The sequence below is a fragment of the Mercenaria mercenaria genome, chromosome 10 (assembly GCF_021730395.1).
Source record: "Mercenaria mercenaria strain notata chromosome 10, MADL_Memer_1, whole genome shotgun sequence".
Lineage (NCBI taxonomy): Eukaryota > Metazoa > Mollusca > Bivalvia > Venerida > Veneridae > Mercenaria > Mercenaria mercenaria.
Window position 1 is genome coordinate 17,681,454 of NC_069370.1, and position 13,038 is coordinate 17,694,491.

A 13,038-nucleotide genomic window follows, 5' to 3' on the forward strand; every position below is an offset into this window, starting at 1 on the left:
ACATTGTCCGGGTCATAACTTTACTTTCCTTACTTTTTGAATTATCTCCCATTTTTATCTCCCATTGTGAAAGCAGGAGCGAGTTGTAGTAGGCCATCCTATCATCTCTCTGTCCATTGCACTTTTTCCACATGATTACTTTAAATCTCGTAGGGAATATAATAGGGTTATTATAGTAGTAGCTTGATGTTGGATGCTGTATTTGGCTTGGGATCTCACGAGGCATGCAAGTGCCGCGTGTGATCCAACATTGCAAAATCCATGAGAGCCGAATACAAATCCTAGATCTAGCTACTGTTGTAATGACCCTTTTATTATATACATCCACCTTTTTGTTTGTTGTTTTGTTATCAAATTAAATCTTCAATGTTTATCGATGTTAAACCAAAACTGAGTGAAGTTTTTATTTGTGCTATTTATAGAACTGTGTCGGGTCATGCATATTAAATGAAGGTAGTCCGGCAACGTACAATACAAAAGGTACAATACGGATTTTTTTCTGCCTCTTCATATTTACTTGTAAAATGCAAGCCGAATTTTTGACAGAATTTATATAGGTTTAAATAAAATGAAATATTGCATAATTAAATGGCAATAAAATAGGGTGCAGGGTGAAAGACCCCCTCAAACTTCATGTAAGTTAAGGAATTCAGTAAATGCTCATTGTCAAAATCGACGGTGAATATTGTGCAAAAATGCTTTAAAACGGGTTGTCTTTGAATAGATAGAAGCATGGGTCAAAAATAACAACCTAATTATTCAAAATCTGTGGGCGCTTAGATTATTACCTGTACAAGTAAAACTAAAACCTTCTGATTGGAAACATGCTGAAAGTGAAGAATAACTTTTTGTTGCATTTGTGTATTGTCAACAGTGTTGAAACTTATTTAAGCAGGTATGTCAACTGTGACAGGACCTGCATTCATGTTGAAAAGGGCCGAATATGATGCTTCAAACTGTGATTAGTTCCATTACCAAAGCTGCATTAACATAAACGATAACATAAATTTTTGAATACATTGATCAAGGGGAGCAGAGGTTTAGTGGTTAAGGCCACTCATCGAGGATTTGAGCCCCTCTGAGGCCATGACCACAGGCTCATATAACGCAACTTCCACTTTTTCCAGGAAGCAGACTCGAGAGGGGTTAAAATAAACTCTAAGCTTTCATCGCAATAGAGCTAAAATAAATTAGTATAACTAAATAAACTCGCTTAAAATGCCATAAAGATGCTCATGGTTCAGCACCACGGATATCCAATAATTACTTATTTATTATAAGGTGTATGCTTCCTGGCTTGATGGCATGGATGTTTAAAGGACCATATCTTATGCAGTGTTTCTGTTTTTAGCTCACCTGTCACATAGTGACAAGGTGAGCTTTTGTGATCACCCTTCATCCGTCGTCTGTGCGTGCGTGCATGCGTCCATCAACAATTTCTTGTCTGCACGATAGTGGTTTCATTTGTGATTTTATTTTAACGAAACTTGCACACAACTTGTATCACCATATGGTCTTGGTTCCTTCCTTGAACTGGCCAGATCCCATTATGGGTTCCAGAGTTATGGCCCCTGAAAGGGCCAAAATTAGCTATTTTGACCTTGTCTGAACAATAGCAGCTTCATTTTTGATTTGATTTTTACCAATCTTGCACACAACTTGTATCACCAGAAGATCTTGGATCCTTTCTTGAACTGGCCAGATTCCATTATGGGTTCCAGAGTTATGGCTCCTGATAGGGCCAGAATTAGCTATTTTGACCTTGTCTGCACAATATCAGCTTCATTTATGACTTGATTTTAATCAAACTTGCACAAAACTTGTGTCACCATACGATCTCAGTTCCTTTGTTGAACTGGCCAGATCCCATAATGGGTTCCAGAGTTATGGCCTCTGAAAGAGCCAAAATTAGCTATTTTGACGTTGTCTGCACAATAGCAGCTTCATTTATGATTTGATTTTAACCAAACTTGCACACAACTTGTATCACCACAAGATCTTGGTTCCTTTCTTGAACTGGCCAGATTCCATTATGGGTTATAGCGTTATGTCCCCTGATAGGGCCAGAATTAGCTATTTTGACATTGTCTGCACAATAGCAGCTTCATTTATGATTTGAATTTAATCAAACTTGCTCAAAACTTGTGTCACCATAAGATCTTGGTTCCTTTCTTGAACCGGCCAGATCCCATAATAGGTTCCAGAGTCATGGCCCCTGAAAGGGCCAAAAATAGCTATTTTGACTTTGTCTGCAAAATAACAGCTTCATTTATGATTTGATTTTAACCAAACTTGCACACAACTTGTATCACCATAAGATCTCGATTCTTTTTTATACGTCCGAAGGGACATATTATGTTATCACCTTGGTGTCCGTCTGTCTGTGTCTGTTGGTTAGCAATTTCCCTTCCGCTCTGTAACTTTTGAACCCCTTGAAGGATTTCAAAGAAACCTGACACAAATGTTCACCTCATCGAAAGGACGTGCAGAGTGCATGTTTCGGATGCCTCTCTTCAAGATCAAGGTCACACTTAGGAGTCAAAGGTCATATGACTTTGTTTTGTGTGTATATTGCTCTGCATTTGCGTTGCATTGCAGTGCTCTTGTTTTTATTAGCTCACCTGTCACATAGTGACAAGGTGAGCTTTTGTGATCACCCTTCGTCCGTCGTCTGTGCGTCCCTGCGTGCGTCAACAATTTCTTGTCTGCACGATAGTGGTTTCATTTGTGATTTTATTTTAACCAAACTTGCACACAACTTGTATCACCATAAGATCTTGGTTCCTTTCTTGAACCGACCAGAACCCATTATGGGTTCCAGAGTTATGGCCTCTGAAAGAGCCAAAATTAGCTATTTTGACCTTGTCTGCACAATAGCAGCTTCATTTATGATTTGATTTTAACCAAACTTGCACACAACTTGTATCACCACAAGATCTTGTTTCCTTTTTTGAACTGGCCAGATTCCATTATGGGTTCCAGAGTTATGGCCCCTGAAAGGGCCAAATTTAGCTATTTTGACCTTGTGTGCACAATAGCAGCTTCATTTATGACTTTATTTTAACCAAACTTGCACATAACTTGTATAACCATAAGATTTCGGTTCCTTTCTTGAACTGGCCAGATTCCATTATGGGGATTCCAGAGTGATGGCCCCTGAAAGGGCCAGAATTAGCTATTTTCACCTTGTCTGCACAATAGCAGCTTCATTTATGATTTGAATTTAATCAAACTTGCACAAAACTTGTATCACCATAAGATCTCGGTTCCACTGTTGAACCGGCCAGATCCCATAATGGGTTCCAGAGTTATGGCCCCTGAAAGGGCCAAAATTAGCTATTTTGACCTTGTCTGCACAATAGCAGCTTCATTTATGATTTGATTTTAACCAAACTTGCACACAACTTGTATCACCACAAGATCTTGGTTCCCTTCTTGAACTGGCCAGATTCCATTATGGGTTCCAGAGTTATGGCCCCTGATAGGGCCAGAATTAGCTGTTTTGGCATTGTCTGCACAATAGCAGCTTCATTTATGATTTGAATTTAATCAAACTTGCACAAAACTTGTGTCACCATAAGATCTTGGTTCCTTTCTTGAACCGGCCAGATCCCATAATAGGTTCCAGAGTCATGGCTCCTGAAAGGGCGGAAAATAGCTATTTTGACCTTGTCTGCACAATATCAGCTTCATTTATGATTTGATTTTAACCAGACTTGCACACAACTTGTATCACCATAAGATCTCGATTCCTTTTTATACGCCCGAAGGGACGTATTATGTTATTGCCTTGGTGTCCGTCTGTCTGTCTGTCTGTTGGTTAGCAATTTCCCTTCCGCTCTGTAACTCTTGAACTCCTTGAAGGATTTCGAAGAAACCTGACACAAATGTTCACCTCATCGAAAGGACGTGCATGTTTCGGATGCCTCTCTTCAAGATCAAGGTCACACTTAGGAGTCAAAGGTCATATGACTTTGTTTTGTGTGTATATTGCTCTGCATTTGCTTTACATTGCAGTGCTCTTGTTTTTATTAGCTCACCTGTCACATAGTGACAAGGTGAGCTTTTGTGATCACCCTTCGTCCGTCGTCTGTGCGTCCGTGCGTGCATCAACAATTTCTTGTCTGCACGATAGTGGTTTCATTTGTGATTTTATTTTAACCAAACTTGCACACAACTTGTATCACCATAAGATCTTGGTTCCTTTCTTGAACTGGCCAGATTCCATTATGGGTTCCAGAGTTATGGCCACAGATAGGGCCAGAATTAGCTATTTTGACATTGTCTGCACAATAGCAGCTTCATTTATGATTTGAATTTAATCAAACTTGCACAAAACTTGTGTCACCATAAGATCTTGGTTCCTTTCTTGAACCGGCCAGATCCCATAATAGGTTCCAGAGTCATGGCCCCTGAAAGGGCCAAATTTAGCTATTTTGACCTTATCTGCACAATAGCAGCTTCATTTAAGATTTGATTTTAACCAGACTTGCACACAACTAGTATCACCATAAGATCTCGATTCTTTTTTATACGCCCGAAGGGACGTATTATGTTATCGACTTGGTGTCCGTCTGTCTGTCTGTTGGTTAGCAATTTCCCTTCCGCTCTGTAACTTTTGAACCCCTTGAAGGATTTCAAAGAAACCTGACACAAATGTTCACCTCATCGAAAGGACGTGCAGAGCGTATGTTTCGAATGCCTCACTTCAAGATCAAGGTCACACTTAGGAGTCAAAGGTCATATGACTTTGTTTTGTGTGTATATTGCTCTGCATTTGCGTTGCATTGCAGTGCTCTTGTTTTTATTAGCTCACCTGTCACATAGTGACAAGGTGAGCTTTTGTGATCACCCTTCGTCCGTCGTCTGTCGTGTGTCCGTCCGTCTGTGCGTCCGTCAACAATTTCTTGTCTGCACGATAGTGGTTTTATTTGTGATTTTATTAATCCCCCGCCGTGGCGGAGGGATTATAGGAATGGTCTGCGTCCGTCCGTCCTTCCGTCTTTCCGTCCTTCCGTCCGTAACAAAATCGTGTCCGGTCCATATCTCCTAAACCCCTTGAAGGATTTTCATGAAACTTGGGTCAAATGATCACCTCATCAAGACGATGTGCAGAACCCATGAGTCAGCCTTGTCGGTTCAAGGTCAAGGTCACAACTCAAGGTCAAAGGTTTGAGCCTGCCATTTTGTGTCCGCTCTATATCTCCTAAACCCCTTGAAGGAATTTTATAAAACTTGGGTCAAATGATCACCTCATCAAGATGATGTGCAGAACCCATGAGTCAGCCATGCCGGCTCAAGGTCAAGGTCACAACTTAGGGTCAAAGGTTTTGAGCCTTCCATTTGTGTCCGCTCTATATCTTCTAAACTCCTTGAAGGATTTTCATGAAACTTGGGTCAAATGATCACCTCATCAAGACGATGTGCAGAACCCATGGGTCAGCCTTGTTGGCTCAAGGTCAAGGTCACAACTCGAGGTCAAAGGTTTGAACCTTCCATTTTGTGTCCGCTCTATATCTCCTAAACCCCTTGAAGGAATTTTATAAAACTTGGGTCAAATGATCACCTCATCAAGACGATGTGAAGAACCCATGAGTCAGCCATGCCGGCTCAAGGTCAAGGTCACAACTTAGGGTCAAAGATTTGAGCCTTCCATTTCATGTCCGCTCTATATCTCCTAAACCCCTTGAAGAAATTTTATAAAACTTGAGTAAAATGATTACTTCATCAAAACGATGTGCAGAAATTATGAGTCAACCATGCCAGCTCAAGATCAAGGTCACAACTAATGGTCGAAGGTTTGAGCCTTCCATTTTGTGTCCACTCTGTATCTCCTAAACCCCTTGAAGGATTTTCATCAAACTTGGGTCAAATGATCACCTCATCAAGAACTCATGAGTCAGCCATGTCAACTCAAGGTCAAGGTCACAATTGAAGGTCAAAGGTTTCAGCTCTGTATCTCCTAAACCCCTTGAAGGATTTTCATGAAACTTGGGTCAAATGATCACCTCATCAAGACGTTGTGCAGAATTCATGAGTCAGCCATGTCAGTTCAAGGTCAAGGTCACAGCTAAAATCAAAGGTTTACCCTTTCACTATTCATAGCAGTGGCGGGGGATTTAGCTGTCTTTCAGACTGCCTTGTTTTAACCAAACTTGCACACAACTTGTATCACCATAAGATCACGGTTCCTTTCTTGAACTGGCCAGATCCCTTTATGGGTTCCAGAGTTATGGCCCCTGAAAGGGCCAAAATTAGCTATTTTGACCTTGTCTGCACAATAGCAGCTTTATTTATGATTTGAATTTTACCAAACTGGCACACAACTTGTATCATCATAAGATCTTAGTTCCTTTCTTGAACTGGCCAGATTCCATTATGGGTTCCAGAGTTATGGCCCCTGAAAGGGCCAAAATTAGCTATTTTGACCTTGTCTGCACAATAGCAGCTTCATTTATGATTTGAATTTAATCAAACTTGCACAAAACTTGTGTCACCATAAGATCTTGGTTCCTTTCTTGAACCAGCCAGATCCCATCAAGGGTTCCAGAGTTATGGCCCCTGAAAAGGCCAAACTTAGCTATTTTGACCTTGTCTGCACAATAGCAGCTTCATTTATGATTTGATTTTAACCAAACTTGCACACAACTTGTATCACCACAAAATCTTGGTTCCTTTTTTGAACTGGCCAGATTCCATCATGGGTTCCAGAGTTATGGCCCCTAAAGGTCCAAAATTGGCTATTTTGGCTTTTGCAGCCATATAAAGACTTCATTTATGGTTTTATTAGCTCACCTGTCACAAAGTGACAAGGTGAGCTTTTGTGATCGCGCGGTGTCCGTCGTCCGTCGTCCGTCCGTCCGTCCATGCGTGCGTCCGTAAACTTTTGCTTGTGACCACTCTAGAGGTCACATTTTTCATGGGATCTTTATGAAAGTTGGTCAGAATGTTCACCTTGATGATATCTAGGTCAAGTTCGAAACTGGGTCACGTGCCATCAAAAACTAGGTCAGTAGGTCTAAAAATAGAAAAACCTTGTGACCTCTCTAGAGGCCATAATTTTCAATGGATCTTCATGAAAATTGGTCAGAATGTTCATCTTGATGATATCTAGGTCAAGTTCGAAACTGGGTCACGTGCCATCAAAAACTAGGTCAGTAGGTCAAATAATAGAAAAACCTTGTGACCTGTCTAAAGGCCATATTTTTCATTGGATCTGTATGAAAGTTGGTGTGAATGTTCATCTTAATGATATCTAGGTCAAGTTCGAAACTGGGTCACGTGCCGTCAAAAACTAGGTCAGTAGGTCTAAAAATAGAAAAACCTTGTGACCTTTCTAGAGGCCATATATTTCACAAGATCTTCATGAAAATTGGTCAGAACGTTAACCTTGGTGATATCTAGGTCAAGTTCGAAACTGGGTCACGTGCCTTCAAAAACTAGGTCAGTAGGTCAAATAATAGAAAAACCTTGTGACCTGTCTAAAGGCCATATTTTTCACGGGATCTGTGTGAAAGTTGGTCTGAATGTTCATCTTGATGATATCTAGGTCAAGTTCGAAACTGGGTCACGTGCGGTCAAAAACTAGGTCAGTAGGTCTAAAAATAGAAAAATCTTGTGACCTCTCTAGAGGCCATATATTTCATGAAATCTTCATGAAAATTGGTCAGAATGTTCACCTTGATGATATCTAAGTCAATTCGAAAGTGGGTCACGTGCCATCAAAAACTAGGTCAGTAGGTCAAATAATAGAAAAACCTTGTGACCTAACTAGAGGCCATATTTTCCATGAGATCTGTATGAAAGTTGGTCTGAATGTTGATCTTGATGATATCTAGGTCAAGTTTGAAAGTGGGTCACGTGCCATCAAAAACTAGGTCAGTAGGTCAAATAATAGAAAAACCTTGTGACCTCTCTAAAGGCCATATTTTTCAATGGATCTTCATGAAAGTTTGTCTGAATGTTCATCTTGATGATATCTAGGTCAAATTCGAAACAGGGTCATGTGCGGTCAAAAACTAGGTCAGTAGGTCTAAAAAAAAGAAAAAACTTGTGACCTCTCTAGAGGCCATACTTGTGAATGGATCTCCATAAAAATTGGTCAGAATGTTCACCTTGATGATATCTAAGTCAAGTTCGAAAGTGGGTCACGTGCCATCAAAAAGTAGGTCAGTAGATCAAATAATGAAAAAACGTTGTGACCTCTCTAGAGGCCATATTTTTCATGGGATCTGTATGAAAGTTGGTCTGAATGTTCATCTTGATGATATCTAGGTCAAGTTTGAAACTGGGTCAACTGCGATCAAAAACTAGGTCAGTAGGTCTTGAAATAGAAAAACCTTATTGCCTCTCTAGAGGCCATACCCTTGAATGGATCTTCATGAAAATTGGTCAGAATGTTCACCTTGATGATATCTAGGTCAAGTTTGAAACTGGGTCACGTGCCTTAAAAAACTAGGTCAATAGGTCAAATAATAGAAAAACCTTGTGACCTCTCTAGAGACCATATTTTTCAATGGATCTTCATGAAAATTGGTCAGAATTTTTATCTTGATAATATCTAGGTCAAGTTCAAAACTGGGTCACATGAGCTCAAAAACTAGGTCACTATATCAAATAATAGAAAAAAACGACGTCATACTCAAAACTGGATCATGTGGGAAGAGGTGAGCGACCATCATGGTCCTCTTGTTTGATACAAACTTCCAAAATATCTTCAACAACAAAAAATCTTGGATTCCATGACAAATCAGATCCAATTGTAGGTTCCAGAGTTATTTTATATCTGATTACCTCCCTTGATTGTAATAAAAATGGATTTATATCAGTAAGTACTTATAGGACTTTTTTGAAATTTCATTACTGTCATTAGTTGGACTGAGCCAATCAGGGAAGATAACTATGGACTGATTTTATGTCAAATTACCTCCCTTTATTTCAAATTAAAATGGGTATATCTCAGTAACTAATGAAGATACTGATCTGAAATTTCATTTATGTCAACAGATTTTTTTGACAGATCCTTCTTTTGATCACTTACAATAATTTTCTTTTAAATTACTTCCCTTTAACGTTACTATAAATAGCTTATTTTGAGTAACTTTTTTATTATTGGCCATAGGGAAAAACCGAGACCACTTTTCTGTGGTACAACATGGATGGTACCTCCAATTTTTAGGTGTATTTTGACATATCTGTACCTTTTAAGAATTTTTTTTCTTTTTTGTAAAATTTCTTCCCTTTGTTGTTCCTGTCCTTTGGACTTGGATATTTTTTCTGAGGACCTTCTTGTTCTCAAGTGCAATGATAACAGGTGAGCGATATAGGGCCATCATGGCCCTCTTGTTAGCTCACCTGTCACATAGTGACAAGGTGAGCTTTTGTGATCACCCTTCGTCCTTCGTCGTGCATCCGTGCGTGTGTCAACAATTTCTTGTCTGCATGATAGTGGTTTCATTTGTGATTTTATTTTAACCAAACTTGCACACAACTTGTATCACCATACGATCTCGGTTCCTTTGTTGAACCGGCCAGATCCCATAATGGGTTCCAGAGTTATGGCCCCTGAAAGGGCCAAAATTAGCTATTTTGACCTTGTCTGCACAATAGCAGCTTTATTTATGATTTGTTTTTTACCAAACTTGCACACAACTTGTATCACCATAAGATCTTGGTTCCTTTCTTGAACCGGCCAGATTCCATTATGGGTTCCAGAGTTATGGCCCCTGAAAGGGCCAGAATTAGCTATTTTGACCTTGTCTGCATAATAGCAGCTTCATTTATGATTTTATTTTAACCAAACTTGCACATAACTTGTAAAACCATAAGATCTCGGTCCCTTTCTTGAACTGGCCAGATTCCATTATGGGTTCCAGAGTGATGGCCCCTGAAAGGGCCAGAATTAGCTATTTTGACCTTGTCTGCACAATAACAGCTTCATTTATGATTTGAATTTAATCAAACTTGCACAAAACTTGTGCCACCATAAGATCTCGGTTCCTTTGTTGAATTGGCCAGATCCCATAATGGGTTCCAGAGTTATGGCCGCTGAAAGGGCCAAAATTAGCTATTTTGACCTTGTCTGCACAATAGCAGCTTCATTTATGATTTGATTTTAACCAAACTTGTATCACCACAAGATATTGGTTCCTTTCTTGAACAGGCCAAACTCCCATCATAGGTTCTGTAGTTATGGCCCCTGATAGGGGGTTGGGGCTTGTTTTCCCTATATAGCTATATAGAAAACTTTGAAAATCTTCTTCTCAAAAGCTACTGGTCTGTTTTCAAAATAATTTTACACAAATGTGCCTTGGATGACCTTCTACCAAATTCCTTGAGATAATTTTGATTCTTCGAAAAACATGGCGGCCTGCTGGAGACACTCATTATCCCTATATGGCCGTATAGAAAACTTTGAAATTAAATCTTCTTGTATTAAACTTCTGGCCTGATTTGAGAATAATTTTATTAAAAGTTACTTTAAAATTTCAACTATATTTTCTCATAATTCTTTTGATTGATCTTCATTATGATCTTTTGACCTTGAAGACTGGTTTGTTGTTGAAAAAATAGTAATTTCACTAAAAAAGCAGGTTTGATTAAAAGCTATATCTTCTGATTCAACTCTTACCATGCTGGACACGATTGATTCTGCCTTTGCGACCAGTGTAGATCATGATCAGCCTGCACATCTATGCATCATTATCTACACTGTTCGCCATTCAGTCAGTATCTTTTTGGTATGTAGACCTTTTAATAGTTAATGGTACTGTCCAAATTGAAGGAAGGACAAGTTCATTGTAGAAATTTAGCAGGGTAAGGGTTAATATCGTATTTCCTCATTACCTATCGGTAGTCATTGAACCACTGTTACGACTCGTGAAATGCCATGCAAATTGTCAAGTAAACAGATTATTGTCATGAAAATCTGAGAAAATTTTTAGTTGAAATAACCATTCACAAAAGCAATTATTTTTGACATGGAACTATTCTGTTTTCCAGGAAATTGTTTTTATTGGCTTAATTTTCTTTGGAAAAAATAGGAGTGTAATATTAATTTGATTATAAAACAACATTTTATGGTTTATTATGAATTGACAGGTACTTTGTATTGCATAAGCTTTCAGGTTGATTCAGTGTAGTTTGATACTTGATACTTTAATAAAAGTTATCAAACATTTTAGTGGGAGTGGAGTCAGAGTTTGAAATTATTGTGGAATGTTTTGATATTTAGATATATCCGAAAATAGTAATGGGCAAGGGGTTAAATTACAAAACACATTTTGATGTGTGATTTTATATTGTTTGAACTTTATATTGACTATCTAATAATATCTAGACACGAAACTGTTTAGGTTTTTCTTCTTCTTTAGTGCTAAAAGAACAAAATGCTTAAAAATGGTTCAGTTGAAAATTACAGTCTTGAACTACAGCCATAGGGGAAAAAACTTAACTGTTTAAAGTGGCATGGATATAGGAGAGATCGTGTTTGTATACAAATTCTATTTTTAGAACTGATAAGACAGTGATCGGGTGGGCAGAAGCCGACTGTCCATGTTTTTTGTAAACAGTGATGTTTTTCTAACGGTCTAAACTTTCTTAAAACACAAATCACATAAATAATTTTTTGATCAATGGAAAGGTTATAAAACAAGCAATTTATTGATTACTTTTAATTGTTATTTCGAAATAAAATGGATTAATTATGAACGCTTAACTTACACTGTTTTTCTAAAGGTTGTGAAAATCACTACGCCGCTTTTAAAATTATATGTAATTTAAAACTGTTATTCATTGAAAAAAGATATTTGGATACAAAAATATGAAGATTGTTAGTATTTCAAATCTTTTTGAATTTTGAAAATCCATAAATGAGCAAAAAAGTTATTAAAAATTAAAATTTCTGATTCAATACGCAAACGGTGTTAAAATCATTTGTTTTGCCAACCACCAGATAAACAGATGTTAATGCGTGACGTCACGGCGATCTCTCCGCAGCTATTATGGGTACGGATTAATAGAGCTTTTTACGATGCTATTGGTTGCCCTAATGTTTTATCGGATGTTTTTTATTTTAATGCGCATGCGCTCTTTATCTAGGGAAAGAGTGAACGTTATACTCGGAGGCCCGAACCGTGAGTTTTTGGCCTTGCCTCTGGCACAGTCATATTTCGTTTTTAATATTTCGTGCACTCCCACCCCAAACGTTCCGGGGGACACTTAGATCTGGTCTTGTCCGTTAGTCTGTCTGTCCATCCAAATGTGTGTTGTGCATATCTCAAAGTATTTGAACTAAAGCCACCAAACCTCGTATGATTGTTATCAGTATGCGAAGTTGTGCACCAGGGGCTTTGTTTCTATTACAATCAGCCATACCCGAGTAAACCTCGTTTTCTCCCCGCCCCCTACCCCAAAGAAAAACTATTTAAGTTTCAGTTTCTTTTAGCGTCTGTTCCCTGATAATGTTTTGCAGTATTTGTACTCTTCCCCCACCCCTCCCCCAAGCATAGTGACAGGAAGTGGGCGGCACCAATGTTCTCCACACACACATCTAGTTCATTCTGACTTCAATTTAGACGGAAACAGGTGCCTATTATTTGTGTGATCATATTTTTTTGCCCGACGTTACACACAATCGAGCTAAAATGAATTAGTATATAAACTAACCGATGCGTGTGCCGGTGGATGAAATGAACTAACGTGAAAGTCGATATTATTTGCAGAGTTGCAGCTGCAACAACGTGCGAGCGGTGGTCTAGTGGTTAAGGTGTCGGCCGCTCAACCTGGGGGTCGTGGGTTCGAGCCCCACTGGGGTCACGATCATGACTTCTCATATGACACCTGCACTGGTTTTTCCAGGAAGCGGACTCGAGAGTGGTTCAAATAAGCTTAAAAGCTTCCATCACAATCGAGCTAAAATAGATTATTATAAATTAATAAAGTGCGAATATGAATTTTTGTTTTGGTCAAGATTATTAGGTCTTGCCCTGTGTACAAGTGTATAATTCATGTTTGGATATAAAAAATGTTCAAGAAACA